Source organism: Cydia amplana, chromosome 8, assembly GCF_948474715.1.
Source record: "Cydia amplana chromosome 8, ilCydAmpl1.1, whole genome shotgun sequence".
In the NCBI taxonomy this organism is placed as follows: Eukaryota; Metazoa; Arthropoda; class Insecta; order Lepidoptera; family Tortricidae; genus Cydia; species Cydia amplana.
Genome location: NC_086076.1, coordinates 6463511 through 6483052, shown reverse-complemented (window position 1 = coordinate 6483052; position 19542 = coordinate 6463511). Strand labels below are relative to the sequence as shown.

General features: G+C 36.0%; 1 protein-coding gene across 11 annotated transcripts in view; it reads left to right on the top strand.

The window, feature by feature from the left end:
• LOC134650185 (3',5'-cyclic-AMP phosphodiesterase) overlaps nt 1–19542 on the top strand; it is a 577846-nt gene that overhangs the window by 515017 nt on the left and 43287 nt on the right. The gene's annotated exons all lie outside the window — the stretch shown is intronic.

Below are 19542 nucleotides of genomic sequence, written 5' to 3'. Positions count from 1 at the left end.
TATTCTTATTCTTATTCCTATGAAATTCCGGGGTTCCCATACAGAGTGGCTGAAAAATAACTGCATTCCGTTGCCAGGGAGGTGTTGGGATTATACTGAGCAACTTTTATTATGGGACCAACCCCGAAATCGCGAAAAAAAAATTGGCTTTTTATACATTTTGGCTAGTCCATTTTCTATGGAAGGGTAATTTTTTTTCGCGGTTTCGGGGTTGGCCCCATTGTAAAAGTTGCTCAGTATAATCCCAAAACCTCCCTGGCAACGGAAATGCAGTTATTTTGTAGCCACTCTGTATGGGAACCCCGGAATTTCATATGAAAAGTTAAAAGTAAAAAAAAATCATAACTCGATAACTACGAAAAATCGGCTAACATACATGGGGTATATTCTGATAGCCCACGACGTGAGGAATCTAAAAAAAAATTTTTGGACGTCAAGGTTTGGACCACCCTGTATATAGGCTGAATTATTATTATTATTTATAGGCGGTACGGTACCGTTATTATTTATCAATACCGCTTCGTTTTGAAGGTACTATACCTGTTGAAATATAAAGTACGGTACCGGTATAAAATTGCAGCAGGTACAACAATTTTTTATAGGTGTACAGTCAGCTGCAGAGAAAAGGTACCACCCCTGCATACAATCTTCTATGCAGGGGTGACCTGCAGCTGACTGTACCTAAACCATCACTGACCGAGCGTAGGCGAAGGTCTCCGTTTCAGCTTGGGCAAAAATACTTTCGTTTGTTCGAATGTTCTCCTTTGCATATCACATTTCTCAAATATCTCGAGAAAATTTGTAAGCAGGTTCGGTAGTTGGATATAATTACTCGGTTTCTTTTTTTTTTATAAGTTCTAATAGGCAGAGATTGGCATAAAGGACTTAAGCGACAGTAGGGTCTGTGGTACTTAAGACCATTGTGATTATTCGTAGTGTCCGACCGAAGATTCGGTTTCGGTTTCGGTTTCGGCCATAAAATCATGTTTCGGCCGTAGTTTCGGTTTCGGCCAAAAAACGGCCGAATCTTTCGGCCTGGCCGAAACATACGAAATAGTACTTCGTATTATGAAACTAAACTATGTGACAAAGACCAAAAGTTGGCGAGCAAGTAGGACAACAATATTTACATATACAGAAATTTGTGTTTCGGTCGGACACTAATTATTAGGTACTTACTGATTACGCTGCGCCGCGTGGAACGTGAGGTGCGTTGGGGTAAGTACATACAAATCATTCAAGAAAAAAATCGCTTTTAAGATCACTCGTGTGTCTGCCCCTAATAGACTAATTCAATTGAAATTTGGTACACATTTTTCACATATGACAAAGAGTTGGTGATCCAAAGATGGACTAGTAACGTAAATAAATAAACTTTTAACTTTGCGGCCATTTTTTTGTATCGTGTGATATATCAGATATTAAATTGTAAGATATTTACTAATAATAAGCATTGGTCACGTAAATTATTTTTAGTCTTTTTTTGCAAGTATGAATGATATAGAACATTATTTCAATTATTTTTAAAATTAAGCCTATCCAAAGGCGACTTGGAAGATGTGTCATGGGGATCTATATTCGTTGGGTGAAAAACAAGTTTTTTTGTCTAATTATCGTTTAAAACACAATCGATCGGCAATAACGCGGGCACATAAAACAAAAAACTTCTTTTTTCACTCATAAAACTCCTTAAACCTAATAAGAGCTAAACAAAAACAAGTGCGAGTCGGACTCGCATTCTAAGGGTTCCGTATATTAAGTCCGTCTCACGCTTGACTGCACATTTCTTATAGATTTTCCTGACATATATAGGTAAAGAAGTACTTTGTGTATTTTTTTCAAAATTTTAGATCCAGTTGTTTCGGAGAAAGTGGGCGGAGAATGATCATTTTTTGCCTATTTTCATGAATAACTGCTGAACTATTAATCCTAAAATTATAAAAAAAGTTATGTTTGAGATTCTTACAATGAGCTCTTTTATTTGATATGTAACACTATATAGTTTAAAAAACATATTTTTTAATTTTTTCATTTACCCCCCCCCCCAAAATGGCTACCGTATTTCAAATTCTCTAAAATACATTTTATTTACGTTACACGTCCATCTTTGGGTCACAAATTTACATTTGTGTGCCAAATTTACATATGTGTGCCAAATTTCAACTGAATTGGTCCAGTAGTTTCGGAGAAAATAGACTGTGACAGACGGACGGACAGACAGACAGACGCACGAAGAATTATATGTATATGCACTTATCCCAACGCACCTCTCGTTCTACGCTGCGCGGGGTTCATTGCCGCTCCTACCGCCGTAAGTGTAAGTACAACTACATCATCAAGGCTACGATCGAAGATAATCAGTTCAGCACTGAAATAATAGCGGTGGAATGCCAGTATAATATTTAATTATTTATTTTAATTTTATAAATTTAATAGCAAAATAAATAGCGAATATAGGATACTCGTACAAGTAAATCTGTAAAGATCTTAGGGGTACATCAGCCGACATATATTATTAAATTTTATTTTGTCGGCCTTAATTAAATTTCCACCCTGCCGAAACTTTATTTATTTAAATTTTTAATTGAATTGATTTTTCGCCTTATGAATAACCGTATAGAGTAGTAAATAACATTTTACATCTGACTTAATGACATCTGGGTTTATTCGGTTTAACTTTACAAAACGCGTATCTCGACAAAGCCATAATATGCAGAAAATAGTTAACAATCAAATGAATTAAATTAGAATTTAAATACGTCACGTGTGACATGAACAGACAAGGAGAGCAAGATTTAATGTATTGTTTCTCTTTCTTCTTTCAATGGAACGTTTTTACAGTTTCTGTTCCTCAAAAGAGGTCAGTGGTTAACACTAAACTCAAAACGCAATCTTAAAAAAACTTGATGGGTCAATGACCTGTCCCAGTAAAGTGAGGTAGTGTGCGTGAAGTGCGCTTGTGTGTGAAATGGGGTAAATTGACAGAATCTGAAAATTTACCCACCTCTACCGTCACCTTAAGCAAATTCATCTTGTGCCCCGGGGCTACAAGGCAAAACCATCTTTGTGGCCCTCATAAAAAAAAAGTTAAGTAGGTAGTCAACTTTTTTGACAAGTGTACGCGTACGCGCTTGTAAAAGCCTTATCAGGTAAAAAAAATGATTGATGGAGTTTATTAGAATACCGGTGTTTTTGAGAAATTAACTTAATTTAAGCTAAGGAATGCACGCTTGAAAATAACGGAGTAAATAAACACGGTATATGAGTATATGTTTATTATTTATATTCAGAACCATGAGCACTGAAAACTGCCTTGGCTCTCTTGCCATTTGGTAGATTTTATTTATTTAGGCTGCCAAAGACGGCCTAGATTCTGTTCGGCATTGAGCATATTATTAAAAACTAAACGATAAGATAATTTCAGTGTCATTCTAGTAGGTAATTGAAAAATAGATGTAAACAAATCTTTCCGATAATCCTACCGAGGGACAGCTTATCAGGTGATAAACGCTTTAAGATTACGATTTTGCTAAGTCAAAGTGAATTATCGGTGCCGGAATGAACTAAGTTGATGGGCCCTTTTTAAAACGGTAATATATTGCTCATATTTCGCATAATCTTTTTGTAAACAAGACTCATGTGTTGGTAATCCGTCTGATCTTACTACCTGGAAAAGATTACGCTTCCATATGAATGATGAGAGAATTTAAACATACAATGGGTTGAGAGGAAACCGGACCGGTTTCGTTTCATTCTACGTGTACGTAACTGAAAACAACATTTATAAAATGAGAAAATTTCGTTTAGTTAATGGTTTACGCGAAAACCGTCATAACAGAAGTTACCCGTTAAAATGTGTACCTACACAGTTAATTAAATTTGGCTATTACCGAGGCCTTCGTAAATGCGTCGTCGTCCAATGTACCCTCGAATCAACTATACTGTGTTAAGCCTTTGCATGCAAAAAGTATACAATGCAAATACAATGGACCTATGTGATTTCGTATAGAATCAAACAAGTACTACCAACACAAGTAGCCGTACGACCATACTTAGATAATAATTTAATAATGACGAAGTGGTGGCACACCCAATAATCGATGGCAATGCAAATTAAGTGAGCGAAGCGTATGTATATAGGTAGGTAGGTCTTAGATTCTACAGAACGGATCTAATTGGCCCTGCCGTGTGACAATTGGATCCGTTTCCGGTCCGGACCGGTCTTCCGCATCAAGTAGTTCGGGTGTCATTCTGAATCCCTACAACGTTTGTCCTAAAGTCACTTGCCCTAATGGTTTGTCCTAATGGGCACATGCCCTAATGATCAATTGTCATAACGATTATTTTCCATAATGTAAGGTTCTGAAAAATGGTTAGGTTTTAGAACTTGCTGCCACAAAATTGGGTTAGGTTAGGGTTAGAACTGCGACCCTCGCAAAAAATAAAATATGCTTAATAACATTAGGATAAGTAATCAATAATTAGGGAAACCAAAATTAGGGTTTTTAGTGTTAGGACAACTGATCGTTATGACAAACAATATTAGGGAATGCAAAGATAGGAGAAAAGATTTTAGGGATTCAGATATAGATCCAAGTAGTTCGATCCTAAAGTGTCATTCTATGGAACTTGCTAACTATGTAAACAAACCACCATATTAAAATTTAATAGTCTCTGAATGACAATTTACTAGTGACTTTTGTTTACATAGGTAGCAAGTTCCATAGAATGACACTTTAGAGAAAACTAAGATGACTGCTAGGTATTGAACTACTAACTCTCTTCTTAGGCCACTTGCACCATCCCGGTTAAACGGTTAAACCGTTAACCCAGTGTCAAATTGTACTGGTACCCATGGTAACTCCAATGTATAACCGGTTAACCCCGGGTTAGTGAATGGTGTAAGGGGCCCTAACAGTCAAGTTTTAACCCAACAAAAACACATTACATCAGCTGATTGAATACAAATCCACAAACTTAGCATTTGAATAAAGACATCTGTACCAAAAATTACGTAATATCGATATCACTCATGTTATTAAGGTTCGGGTATACCCTGAACGCAAGCCCTTAGCAATTTAGGTAATTTAATGATTATACCATATCCCTTAAGGGTGGATTGACAAACTGGCCATGCCGCCCACGCGGCTAACATAAGGATCTGCAAATATATATGTTTGCAATATTATACATGCTTAAAGCAAAAAGTTTTTTTAGAACAATTGACTAGATGTTGCTACGATTTTGTTTTGATTACACATTGACACTTAAACATAGCAAAGTAGATCATGACATAGGTAAGTTAAATTTACATAATGCTGTCATTCTTATGGCTCCCCTACACGATGGGCCAGCGCCGGCCACTCCAAGGGACGCAGCCATGCGGTAGAATGAGATAGCAATATCACTTGCTCCCTCTAACGTATAAATGCGTCCCTTGGAGTGGCCGGCGCTGGCCCATCGTGTAGAGGAACCATTAAACGTCGTACAAGCCTTAAATTGTTAGGTACAATTCTTTTGTACTAGAGGGGAATTAATTTTTTTTAAATCTTAATACTTACCGATTTTATTCGAGAGACACAAGGCCTGTTAACTTTTAATGAGTTAGTAAGTGTAGAAGATTCTGAACGTTGATTCGCGCAGTAAGTATTGAATTCTAATTAATTGTCAATTAGAGTTCAATACCTACTAATGTGGATCCGCGTTCCGGTATACGAGAGGTTCAACAATATATTCAAGGTCTACTTCAGAAAGCTCGGTTGACAGCCTTTCAAAAGTCTACTTCACAAAGCTGTCAAGCGCTAGAGAAACTATGCCGTGGTATGGCACCTAGAGTTTAGCACCTAGCTTTTTTTTTTTTCTAGTAGTCTTTGTAATAACCAACCTCATTAACACCTAACCTTCAGAAAAAGAGCGTACTCCCATCTTAAATTCCAGCAGCGCACTTACAACAGTTACAACCCCTCTGGTGTTGCGGGTGTCTGTGGGCGACGGTTATCGCTTACCATCAGGCGATTTGTCTGCTCGTTTGCCTCCTATATCACAAGAATAAAAACCTAGAAAATCGATAATTTATCTTATCCTAAATTTATGTTTTATAGTCATATTGTGCAATATTTTTACAACGTAATAACAATTTTATCATATCTCCATCTAGTACCTACCTACTAAATATCGTAAATATTAATTCAGGTCAACAGGAAAATTCAAATTCAAAAATATTTATTACGTGTGGTTTACACACATAGATATACATCACAAACATATAAACATAAAACACAACACATACACATTATAGATTTACACATAGATATATATTATAATACAGTGGTAGGCAAACTATAAGCTAACTAACAGCTACCACTGTATCACGCTTGTAGGGGAATGTAGTCCCTCACAGTGGAGCATTATGGGACAGTGTGGTTTTTCCCCTATCATTCTCAAGATGGCGTTGGGACTGTCCCGCACCCGGCGCACCAGGGATGCGTCGCGCCTGCGCAAGGTCGCCTGAAAACAATCGACGGCGACGCTCGCCTCCGCAAACATCCCTGATGCGCTACAGAAGCGAGGCAGTCCCATCATCACCCGGAACGCGTTATTATATTGGACTCGAAGGGCCCTATAGGCCCGTTGCGAATACTGAACCCAATGGCTGCAGGTATACAGGGAAGTACAGAACGCCCTGAAGAGAGTGATCTTTACCTCCCCGGAGCAACCCGCAAACCTTCGAGCTATCATATTTGCCCGCACCGACAGGGCCCTTCCGGGAACCTTCCATGTCTATATCGTCCTTGAGGTTGAGGAAAAGAATTGAAAATATAATAATTATAAGTAGGTACGTAGGATTTGATTTTCCTTAAATTTGTGTGTCATTTAGGTACTGTGAATCGTAGATTACGAGTAGTGTGATCTGCATCAGATACGTGGCGATAAAGTGGATGTAAACTTATCAAACTTAAATGAAATTCACGCGAAATTGATAACAGAATTCCAGTTAGGTATATCAGGACGGAAAATGGCGTCTACTTACTGTGCAAGAGGATTTAGACAATTCTGGTATCTCACAACAGTCGCAACACACACGAGTACAACTAATCTGTGACAGGTTTTTTATTGTAACGGAAGTGATGTTTTGACTGGAGCTTTTACTAGTACTGTTTACTACGAACCGGTACTCATATATCACACAATCGTTGCATATTGTTATCGTCTATGCAGTGTGTATCTAAATTAGTTTCCGTACAATTACTATGTTTGTAAAGCTTTCAATAAAACTTTATATATATTCGAACATTTTAATTATAATATTATAATATATGTATAGAGAAGTATCATTTGCAATTTTGGATTCACTGTGTATTCTAACGAGATGTTTTTACGAATAAGTATTCGTAAAAACATCCCGTCGATATTTGTATAAAAATGATTCAAATCAAGTGATTTGAATCATTTTTATACAAATATCGGTTCCTCACTCTGCGGCACTGACCACCGGCAGCTTGGGCTCTGTCCACCCTAGGTTAGGTTTTTTTATTTATAATGTATTTATATATTTTGTGTATTGTTTTGTGTTTTTATAATTTTATATTCATATTATAAATGACCTAGCCTGAGATGATTAATAAATAAAGAAAATAGGACAATCCAAAATAAGTATGGAAATTCATGCTTAATCAAATAAACTGTCCCTAAATGTCGATTTACGAAAACTCTGTACATAGCTTTTTTTTGTCCAAGATTCTCCATGATTTCCTTAATTTTTCCTGAAATGAACTTCCCATGGGAAAATCTCGTGTTCGTCACTTGATTGTTAAAACCTTTACGTAGGCAAACTACATACATTCATCTGTGGTTTTCCTGTATATTTCCAGCTTTATTTGGACACTGTTAACACACACCCACATCTTCTTAACTTTCCGGTACAGTACAGCATACGAGTATAAATAAATGTTGTCATTTAGGTCCATCAACGCAAAAACAGAGGTGTTAAGAGTCTGTGTGGAAAGAGAAGAGTCGTGAAATATAGGAACCAATAAATTCTATCTAATCTAATACCTTTAAACGAGCAATTCTTGTATATTCATTTATTTATTTATTTGAATTATTTTTAGGGTTTTTTATGTTAATGTATATTTAATTTAAGGATTAAAATGTTTTAGCTTATAGCTAAACTACAATAATAAATATGATTCTTACTGAGCAAAAAAACAAAAAAAAAACAAGATTTTTATTTATTTATATGTATATTTATATTTCGGGGATCTCGGAGACGGCTCTAACGATTTCGATGAAATTTGCTATAGGGGGGATTTCGAGGGGCGAAAAATTGATCTAGCTAGGTATTATCTCTGGGAAAACGCGCATTTTTGAGTTTTTATATGTTTTCCGAGCAAAGCTCGGTCTCCCAGATATTAGTTATAATGTGTTGTGTGTTTGCCATGAATAAGTAGATGATTGTTATTTCTATTCTATTTTGACATTACTAACCAAAATAAGGTTATCGTGCGATTTGCGACAGAAAGTTTCCGAGCTGTATTTGCTTGACAATAAATTTTACTTATAGTCTGAAATTCTATTAACAACTACGTACCAATTTAACACAGTATGAGAAGTTACTTGCATCGTGACCGTATGATTCGCACTTAAAATTTTGTCAGCTAATTTATCCATATTGTCACTCGATTTTAAGCCTGCACAGAATTGATAAAAGTGGGTTTTTGCCTGTTATCTTTCATAATTTCGAAATATATAGGAGGCTATACGGGTTTAATTAATGGCTACATATTAGAAGTTCAGTGAGCTATTGTGTTAAGTATCAAACGGTTGTTTCATTCAATTCATTTTATTGTCTTAATTTTGTGGTTATTCACTGCATAAAGAGTTAATCGGTCGATTGTGGAATATTATTATTTGCAGCAGTCTTTAGAATATGACTGTGTGTACCATAACCTTTTAAGTATGTATTTATTATATCTTCGTATTGTTCGTGATAAAGGTAAGTCAGCAAAAAAAAATATTCCAAGAATATGGTTTATGATCAATTTATGATCCCTTCTATTAAGTATATTTTATACAAACAGGACAAGTACAAGTCAGGGATCGCTCTAATTTTTCATCATGGGTAATTTTTTTATATGCATTTCGTCGATTCGACATCTATTATTATCTACTTATTATATGTAGGTAATATGTATAAGATATTTTTTTTTTCTTTTTAAGAGAATGCTGAAACGGGTAACAGCATTTTATTGTGTAGTTTTGAAGATAAATAAATATTAATGATATATATCGTGCCTAATTTACCTATATGTAAGTTTGAGAATGCTGAAACGGGTAACAGCATTTTATTGTGTAGTTTTGAAGATAAATAAATACTAATGATATATATCGTGCCTAATTTATATGTTAGTTACGTTACTAAATGAACTACGGTAGTTATGTCCGTCATGACCGACTGTAATATTTCTAATAAGTTATAAGTATACCTATTGTTATCGAAGCATGCTCGCTAATTTCTAGTACAAAAATAAGAAAAGTTCGCGAACGTTGCGTATTCGAACCGTGACAGGTACTAATGAGTCGTGGGAGAACTGGGAGAATTCAGGACGTACGATGTCAACCGTTTCCAGGAAAATGTGAAATGTAGGCCACTGCCGAGCCGAACAGACGGGCGAGCCGAACGCTGCTGCCAGAACGCGGCTTTTTTAACAATAATAACTGCTTATGCCATTTTGAACAATTTATTGTGCAATAGATTTAAATAATACATGAAGGTACAAATGAAACAATATTCTGCTTATTCATTCTACTTGGACTTTATTACATACTAAGAATCACGAGTAGGTACTATCGATTTAAAAAGAAAAAAGTGTTCGAAAAAAAAAAGAAATTGTCAGTTTTGTGACGCAATCTCACATGCATTTTCTACGGGGGTGTAAACTTACACCTAATTTGTATGAAAAGTGGGAACAGTTTTTCCTTTTTTTTATTCAACAGTTCTCGTCATTCTGAGTCTAAATAACCAAAGTTGTTCGTTCTTCGGAAAAAGTAAATTGTTACACTTTATTCTGAAACCTCGCATAAATAACGATTAATGTTTGTACCTAAATTATTGAACGTAATTTCATCGATAAGAATGCCATGTGTTGCTAGGTATAAAGTTCATAACATAAGTCTTAGACTTGTGTAAAAGAACTTATGAAAACGCTCGTCTGCGTCTGAGTTATCATAGCGTACTAAGCACGATGCGCTTAATTTCTAAATGAAATGTGTTAATTTTGAGTGCTCTAGATACTCCGCCTCTGGCAGCTTTGACCCTGTGCTAAATACTCGGTGATAAAAATCTATGCTGTCATCTACCCATTAGAATCAATTAATATATTTGCTATCTGATATGTTTCTCTGAATATGAACAATAATATCAACAAGGTTAAAAGTATTAAATTTGTCGATCATTGGTGATATCGGTATCGGTAGGTAGGTACTTATATAAGTTATTATACCTACAAGTATTATCATTAACAGCTAATTCTACAGCTTTTAATAATCTAATGTTAATCTAACGTTATGTTCAATAACAATACTCTACTCTATATTTTTACTATATAATTAGTAGCGCTTGATAAAGATAACGTTACTCATGCCCGTAAATAGCTTCTACTTACAATTCGTTAGTGAAAGTGCTTCTTTAATACTTAAATGTTTCCACAGGATACGTCAATGCCATGTTCTTAATTTTTTTAATATCCTCACAAAACGCATTGTTATTTTTTCATGAAAATTATACATGCGAAAAAGGCTATCTATGTATAACCCATGCAAGTTTCTACCTTGCATCATAAATTGCACCTAATATGTACAGTGTCTCATGAAAATAAATAAATAATAATAATTACTAATCTCATCGAATGCAATTACCATACAAGCAATGCAAGCTACCATATATGTATCGCGGCGTGACTCCAGAAGGACGTATTGCAGCGTTACAGTTCAATGTTTGGCTACGTGATACTTGGTTGTAACGAAATAATAGTTGCGTAGAGAGTAACGCCATCTTTTGGCATATTGTTGAACTTAGATGACAGGTAGAAGGCTTTGGAACGTCAAGTAGTTTAACTTGGGTGAAGGTAGGTACGAGGTGTGGCATTTTTGTTGTTTTGGTTGGTAGACTGGTCGGGCAGGTTTGCAACTTGACTTGGAGGCGGGAGCTGTTGCTGTTACGCTCCGCGGGCAGAATTGATCGGACCGAGCTAGAGATCGGACGTTAGCCAACCTCGTGCCTAATTCGCCACGTTCCTGATGGCTTATACCTTATACCTGAAGGATTATTCTGAAACATACTATTTTAGCTGTGAAGTAATACATCGAGGTACTACGCCCACCCGCCATCGCTCATGCATCCGTCATATGTATAACACATAGTATGGACCCGATTCGGATTTTGTAATAGACATCTATTAGATATCTTCTAGACATCGCCAAGATACGATAACGATATGTTTAAGATCTAACCTGTCAAATTTGACATTTCCGCGATTCTGGAGATACTCTTGAACGATTTCCACAAGATATTACTTAGAGATCTAATTCACATCTAATAGATATCTAACACGATCTATCGTAAAAGTGACATTGGTTGCCCGAATTGCGCTGCAAAAGAGAACTAGTTGAAATCTAAACTATAACGTATCTAGAATGGATCTAGTACGTGTCCTCTCTTGTGAATATCTTGAAGTTCGAATACGGCAGTATCTCACATGCTGTAACTCTCAGCAATACCATCATGAATATGTAAATTCCTCCCGATTCGGACGCTGATTTAAAGCGGAGTATGTAAATTGAATGAACCATTTTTAGGGTTCCGTAGCCAAATGGCAAAAAACGGAACCCTTATGGAATCGTCACGTCTCTCTGTCTGTCTGTCCGTCCATCCGTATGTCACAGCCTCTTTTTTCTGAAACTATAAGAACTATACTGTTGAAACTTGGTAAGTTGATGTATTCTGTGAACCGCATTAAGATTTTCACACAAAAATAGAAAAAAAAAAACAATAAATTTTGGGAGTCCCCCATACTTAAGAACTGAAACTCAAAATGTGTCCCCCCCCCCCTGTAACTTCTAAAATAAGAGAATGATAAAACTAAAAAAAAATATATGATGTACATTAGTACTTTCTGAGCCGATTCCAAAAATATATCATATCATTACATTTGAGTAATTTTTTTTTAATTATAATAAAAATATTTTGCAAAACATACCAAGTTTGGGTTTCTCCAGATACAATACCGTTAAAAAATTTATTTACACACATGTCATTAGTGCTCTATCTATAATGCGTTCAGAAATCGTAGGAAATGACCAGCTTTATTACAACCAATTTTACTATGAGAACTTTCTTATCTGTGGTAGTAGGAAAATTTGTACTGTAATGTTATAAGTAGTTATAACGTTACAAATTTTTAGTATCGTTATGAGTTTAAATTTGGAACAGCAGTCAAAACTCAAATGGGTCTCTATTCTAGTATCCATAGATATTAAAACAGTTATCGATATGAAACGTCAGTTTAGTATGTTTTTAGGGTTCCGTAGCTAAATGGCAAAAAACGGAACCCTTATAGATTCGTCATGTCTGTCTGTCTGTCTGTCTGTCCGTCTGTCCGTCTGTCCGTCTGTCTGTCCCTCCGTATGTCACAGCCACTTTTCTCCGAAACTATAAGAACTATACTGTTGAAACTTGGTAAGTAGATGTATTCTGTGAACCGCATTAAGATTTTCACACAAAAATAGAAAAAAAACAATAAATTTTTGGGGTTCCCCATACTTCGAACTGAAACTCAAAAATTTTTTTTTCATCAAACCCATACGTGTGGGGTATCTATCTGGGGGTGGGATAGGTCTTCAAAAATGATATTGAGGTTTCTAATGTCATTTTTTTCTAAACTGAATAGTTTGCGCGAGAGACACTTCCAAAGTGGTAAAATGTGTGTCCCCCCCCCTGTAACTTCTAAAATAAGAGAATGATAATAGTAAAAAAAATATATGATGTACATTACCATGCAAACTTCCACCGAAAATTGGTTTGAACGAGATCTAGTAAGTAGTTTATTTTTAACCGCTTTCAAAAAAAAAAGGTTCTCAGTTTGACCCGTATGTTTTGTATGTATGTATGTATGTATATTTGTCCGCGATTATCTCGCGTTTGGCTGAACCGATTTTGATGCGGTTTTCAGAAAAGTGTTTGTTACATTCTGGGGAAGGTTTGAGTATACATGGAGCTGAGCTGATGCTGAACCCTGGCTGTACCCAGTGGAACTCAGGTTTGGTGCAACATGGGCACACGCTGTTTTGGTCATCTGACGCGTCTTGATGAGCACTTGGGAGAGCAGTACCCAAGATAGAGCTGATGCTGAACCCTGGCTGTACCTAGTGGAACTCAAGTTTGGTGCAACATGGACACACGCTGTTTTGGTCATCTGACGCGTCTTGCTGAGCACTTGGGAGAGCAGTACCCAAGATAGAGCTGATGCTGAACCCTGGTTCTACCTAGTGGAACTTAAGTTTGGTGCAACATGGACACACACTGTTTTGGTCATCTGACGCGTCTTGATGAGCACTTGGCAAAGCAGTACCTAAGATAGAGCTGATGCTGAACCCTGGCTGTACCTAGTGGAAGTCAGGTTTGGTGCAACATAGGCACACATTGTTTTGGTTAAGCGACTTGTCGTCGTATGCCTATGTTGCAGAGTTCCACTAGGTGGGTCGATCAACTTTTTTCTAACCGCCTTTAAAAAAAAGGAGGTTCTCAGTTTGACCCATATGTTTGTATGTATGTATGTTTGTTCGTGATTATCTCGCGTTTGGCTGAACCGATTTTGATGCGGTTTTCAGTAAAGTTTTTGGTACATTCTGGAGAAGGTTTTAGTGTACAGTACATGGATGATTTGAAAACCCAATTGGACCCGGTATGTGGCGATGCTATCGGTATACCTACCATCAAATTTAAGTTGCAGAAACCGATTTAGATAAAACAGTGGGAGTGGGAGTCGGACTCGGCCTGGACTGGGAATGGGAGTGGAAGTGGGACTGGGACTGGAAGTGGGAGTGGCAGTGGAAGTGGGAGCAATATACATACAAATCGTTTAGCATCGGAATGTCATATTATGTTTTGACTTTCCTTGCGATTAGCATCGAGTTAGGCCATCACCAACATTAGTAGGTAGTTCCCAAAACTAAATAGAGAGCCTAACAAACTAGTATTTTAGCCCAAAACCTAAAATAAATGAAGTACCTATCACTAAAAAGTATCAGTAATAAAATATAATAAATAAAAAAGAATAAAAAATTAAAAATAAACAATACTAAGTAATTACCCGGATGATTCTTAATTTTCTTATTCTTAGGTATTAATTACTTTTTGGCAGAAATTTGCTTTACGATGGGATAGGGACTGGACACGTATAGGGGTGCCATATAAAAATTATTTTGTGCTTTTCAGTGGGTTGGTTTTGTGAAGGCGGTTCCCTTTTTTAGAGTTCCGTACCCAAAGGGTAAAAACGGGACCCTATTACTAAGACTCCGCTGTCCGTCCGTCCGTCCGTCCGTCCGTCCGTCCGTCTGTCACCAGGCTGTATCTCACGAACCGTGATAGCTAGACAGTTGAAATTTTCACAGATGATGTATTTCTGTTGCCGCTATAACAACAAATACTAAAAACAGAATAAAATAAAGATTTAAGTGTGGCTCCCATACAACAAACGTGATTTTTGACCGAAGTTAAGCAACGTCGGGAGGGGTCAGTACTTGGATGGGTGACCGTTTTTTGCTTGTTTTGCTCTATTTTTTGTTGATGGTGCGGAACCCTCCGTGCGCGAGTCCGACTCGCACTTGGCCGGTTTTAAAAAAAAGATATTATATTAAGTTATTTTCTTTTGGTTTTCTTTTTGTTTATTTTTAATTTTTTATTCTTTTTTATTTATTAATACGTCATAAATCCCCTAAATACGGAACCCTTCATGGGCGAGTCCGACTCGCACATGGCCGCTTTTTTTTCCATTTTAGCAGCGTTGACCCGGAATCTCATGAACGATGAAATATTGCCGGGACGCAATTCAGTTATGTGGGTAAATAAAAACATATTCATATACGAGTATAGTTAGTACACAGCTACTTTATAGCTACGCAGTCACGTCGTAGTTGTGATTTAGCTCTTATTGTACCATATGTGGTAACAGTCTCAAATGGATATTGGTTCTATGAGCTAAACAATAAACATAACTACGAAGCAACAACCTTGCGATCTCATTGCTATGCTAGTTTTTACTTAGCGTAAGCTAGCATCGCCGGAGATGTGCGGTACGCTATATGTTGACTTGTGCCATTCAAATCCCTTTAATAAATATTGCCTTTTGGAGGTCGTTTCTCACTAACTACTGCCGTTTTTCACTTATTAATTAAACCTAATTATGCTACGCGGGTATTTCGTATACGTTTCACGATCTCTAGACAAAACGCGTGCACTGATAGCCAATAAACAGGGGACTTGGTTGGCCAATAAACAGGGTCAAAATTCATAAGTTATCTGGGAAAGACCGTGCATCGATATTTGTGACGCACGTACATCACGCTATATGTTGACTTGTGCCATTCAAATCCCTTTAATAAATATTGCCTTTTGGAGGTCGTTTCTCACTAACTAATGCCGTTTTTCACTTATTAATTAAACCTAATTATGCTACGCGGGTATTTCGTATACGTTTCACGATCTCTCTAGACAAAACGCGTGCACTGATAGCCAATAAACAGGGGACTTGGTTGGCCAATAAACAGGGTCAAAATTCATAAGTTATCTGGGAAAGACCGTGCATTGATATTTGTGACGCACGTACATCACGATTTGTCTCCGTGTAACACGATCTGTAAAGTTATAAACATCTGTAATCGCCGGAAGGTCGCATTTATCGAGACCTCCAATTGCATTAACTCCATATTTTTTAGTGTTGTTATGCTAATTATAATGATATGGAATTCTGGTATCTGTTTGTTGTTGTTAGATGATAGTATGCGTTATATAACGATAACCAGTTATATCTGGTTAACGGTTCTTATAAACAGGATGTCAAGTTAATCAGTTCATACCTAAATAGTCTAGTAAAGCTTAATACTAAAACAGTAATATCATAATAAATTTTATTCTCACGACTTGTAGGTACTCCACATAGCACAACATATTTTTGAAAACAGAACAATTTATAAGAGCTAAAAAAACCTTACTTATCTACCTATACTGTGCCAATTGACAATCGTTCAATCCCATACAAAATTCTATACAAAAATAACCATTATTAATTAGGCGGAAGGTGGGTCAAGAGATTGTCTTCTCTGCGTAGAGTGTGACGTGTGACCTGACCTGTTCTGATTCTGGCCTTATCTGTCGAACTACAATACCGCACCGCAACCCCGACAACCACTTGACACTCATCATCATCATCTTCATGGCGTTGTCCCGGGTTACAATTTTAGTGGTAATCAAAAATTAATTTTGTCGATTTGTTTTAGATGTAATTAGGCACATTTATTCGTATTCAAAACAAAAAAATGCCTATATAAGTACCCTGAACTCATAATATATGCAGATTCCGTTTCATCTGGGGTAAAAACTGACAGAATATTTTTTACTCAGTTGTTGTACATATAAAGATAAATGAAGGTTTGCTTGAGGTGAATTAAAAGAGCCAACATCGAAATTCTAATTGCAACAACAAATAGCATCTTGTATTCTCATGTCATTGTTTTCAAAATGTTATTGTATTTTAATGTAACTAAGTGCATTTCAAACACAATCTTGTATTGTTAATGAATAAATGTGATGACGTCTCTATATTCTCTTAGCCAATGCTGTTGAGACTTCAGTTATGTATGAAAATGACCACGCGATTTTTCGTCCACGTTTTTTCATCATCATCATCATACTTAAGTACTTACTTAACTTAAGAGCTTTGCTCTTGTCGGTGGAGTAATCACCAATCATTTCTTTCTTGTGCCAGTCTTTTAATTTCCTCATACGACGTATCATTTTTTATTTGGCTAAGATAAGTTATTCTAGGTTTCCCTTCTTCTCTTGTCTTTTCAATCCTGCCTTGGAAGATGTTCAGGAAAAACTTATCATGCCATATCAGTTGTCCTACCATCATGCCTCTCCTATTTCTTATTGTATTTAATAAGCTTCGCTTTTCTCCTATCATACTCAGGACTTCTTCATTCGTCTTCCTTTCAGTCCAACTGATACTTTCCATCCTCCGCCAACACCACATTTCGAAAGCTTCTAACCTTTTTCTATCTTTTTGTCTCAGTGTCCATGTCTCACTGGTATACAACGCACGTTTTTTTACTTTTCTAATATTGTTGCTTGTCGATAAACGATTGTCATCTTGGCTACGGAACCTGTGAGCTTTTTCGCCGTCTTTTTCAAACCGTATTAATTAGAGAGTGACAGGTAGTCTAGCTCACGGGCGAGATATTGTCGAGGTGCTCCTATGCTAGGCCTACTGGAAAATAAATATGTATTAAGAAATGGAAATTATTAACGTTACTGAAATATTAATTGGTTGATAATTTGGTAAGTAGGATTTTTCTTTTATTCTGAATCCCCTGCTGTATTAGGACATTGCTATTTAATATTGTACCCCCAACTTGCATTTTAGATTATGGAATTTTTATATTATGTATTTCCACTCGGAATCACGAGCTCTTTCGATCCTAATACAAGAAAAAAAGTGTCCCCAAAATTTCATACAAATTTTTTTGGTCCGTTTTGTTACGGTCATAGAAGGATGTATAAAAACCGTAACCAAACGGACCAAAAATTTTGGGGACACGTTTTTTCTCAGTAAAAATGGAAAAAGCTCGTGATTCTGAGTAGAAATAATATAAAAATTCCCAATTCTAATACGAAAAATCTTGGTACAACTTTAAATAGGAATGCCCATTAATCAAAATTAATAATGTAGACCGCCAGAGATTAAATTTATTGAATTTTTAAATAGAACTATTTACCAAATAAATAACATTGTTTTAAGTAACGGCCCACGCTTAAATCAAATGAGTTAGTCGGTAATTTAGAGCCAGCCTAATTAAGGTTGCTAAACTTTGTTTTCGTACGTCTATTCCAAATTAGTTTATTTTAAGCTTAGGTACTCGTACCTGTATTTAATTGTAAATTATTATCATTTACTTGTATACTGCCCTGCTAATAGTATGTGCAGTACTTGCATGAAAATCATCGTTTAAATAAAGAACTTATTCAAAGAGAATAAGATAAACAATTGCATGACTTTTCAACTGCGATTACTGCGTATGTTGTTAGCACGGCAGTATAGTAAAGGGTGTTTTTTTTAAAGGTATACAAATTCAAAATTAAATAAAACACGTTAAAATAAATTTTATTGTAATGGTATTGGTTTTATTTAAAAGTAATTCTTATGCCATTAGTTCTTAAAAATGATGGCTCGAATGAAGCGTAATCGGGAAGTCCAATTTTCGACCACTTTTTCGAGCAACTTGAGCCGTATATTGGCAATAACTCGGCGAATGTTGGCTTCCAAGTGGTCCAAAGTTATCTGCGTAGACCTGTGATTTCACATATCCCCAAATACAAATACAAAAATACAAATACAAATGTTTATTTCTTAGAATATGGTAGATACAATGATGGTCAAATTACAATAAGTGAGTCATATTCTGCCTCTACCGGCGTAGAAATATTACAATTAAGTTGCTATACGTACCTACTTGATTATTGCTAACATGCATATATATTATAGTATTTACATGTCCAGTTTTATAAATCTTATACATAATTACCTAAGAACATATTGGCACAATAGTAGTTAAATCAGGTTTCATTTACAATACATTTAATTTATATTACAATAATAACTAGTACAATAAAATAATTAGTTTATTAATAATTAAGGAACTCATTAATGGAATAGAAACACATGTCAAGTAACCAGTCAAACATTTTTTTCTAAAATTTATTTATATCTAGTGATTTTATGTCATTTGGAATCTTATTATACAATTTAATTGCCATGATATATACATTTTTACTAAATATGTTTACCCTTTGTCTAGGAACATATAGTTTGTTTGGATACCTTCTATTTTTTTTATTATTAACGACATCATGTAAAGGAAATAGATCTGGATGTTTTCGGACAAATTTAGCAATCTCATATATATACAAGCAGGGCAGGGGAATAATTTTTAGCTCCTTAAATATTGGTCTGCAATGGGCTAAATATTGAGCGCCAGATGCAGCTCGAATACACTTTTTTTGAATAATGAATGCTCTCTGTATATCAACTGAGTTGCCCCAAATGATCAGTCCGTAGCGTAACACAGACGATACATACCCATGATACGCAGAGAGGGCGGCCTCTTTAGATGTTAGAGTCCAAAGAAAGTAATCCATAGGTGTGAGATCACACGATCGTGGAGGCCAGTTCACAGGTCCATTACGGGAAATTATGCGCACATCGAATG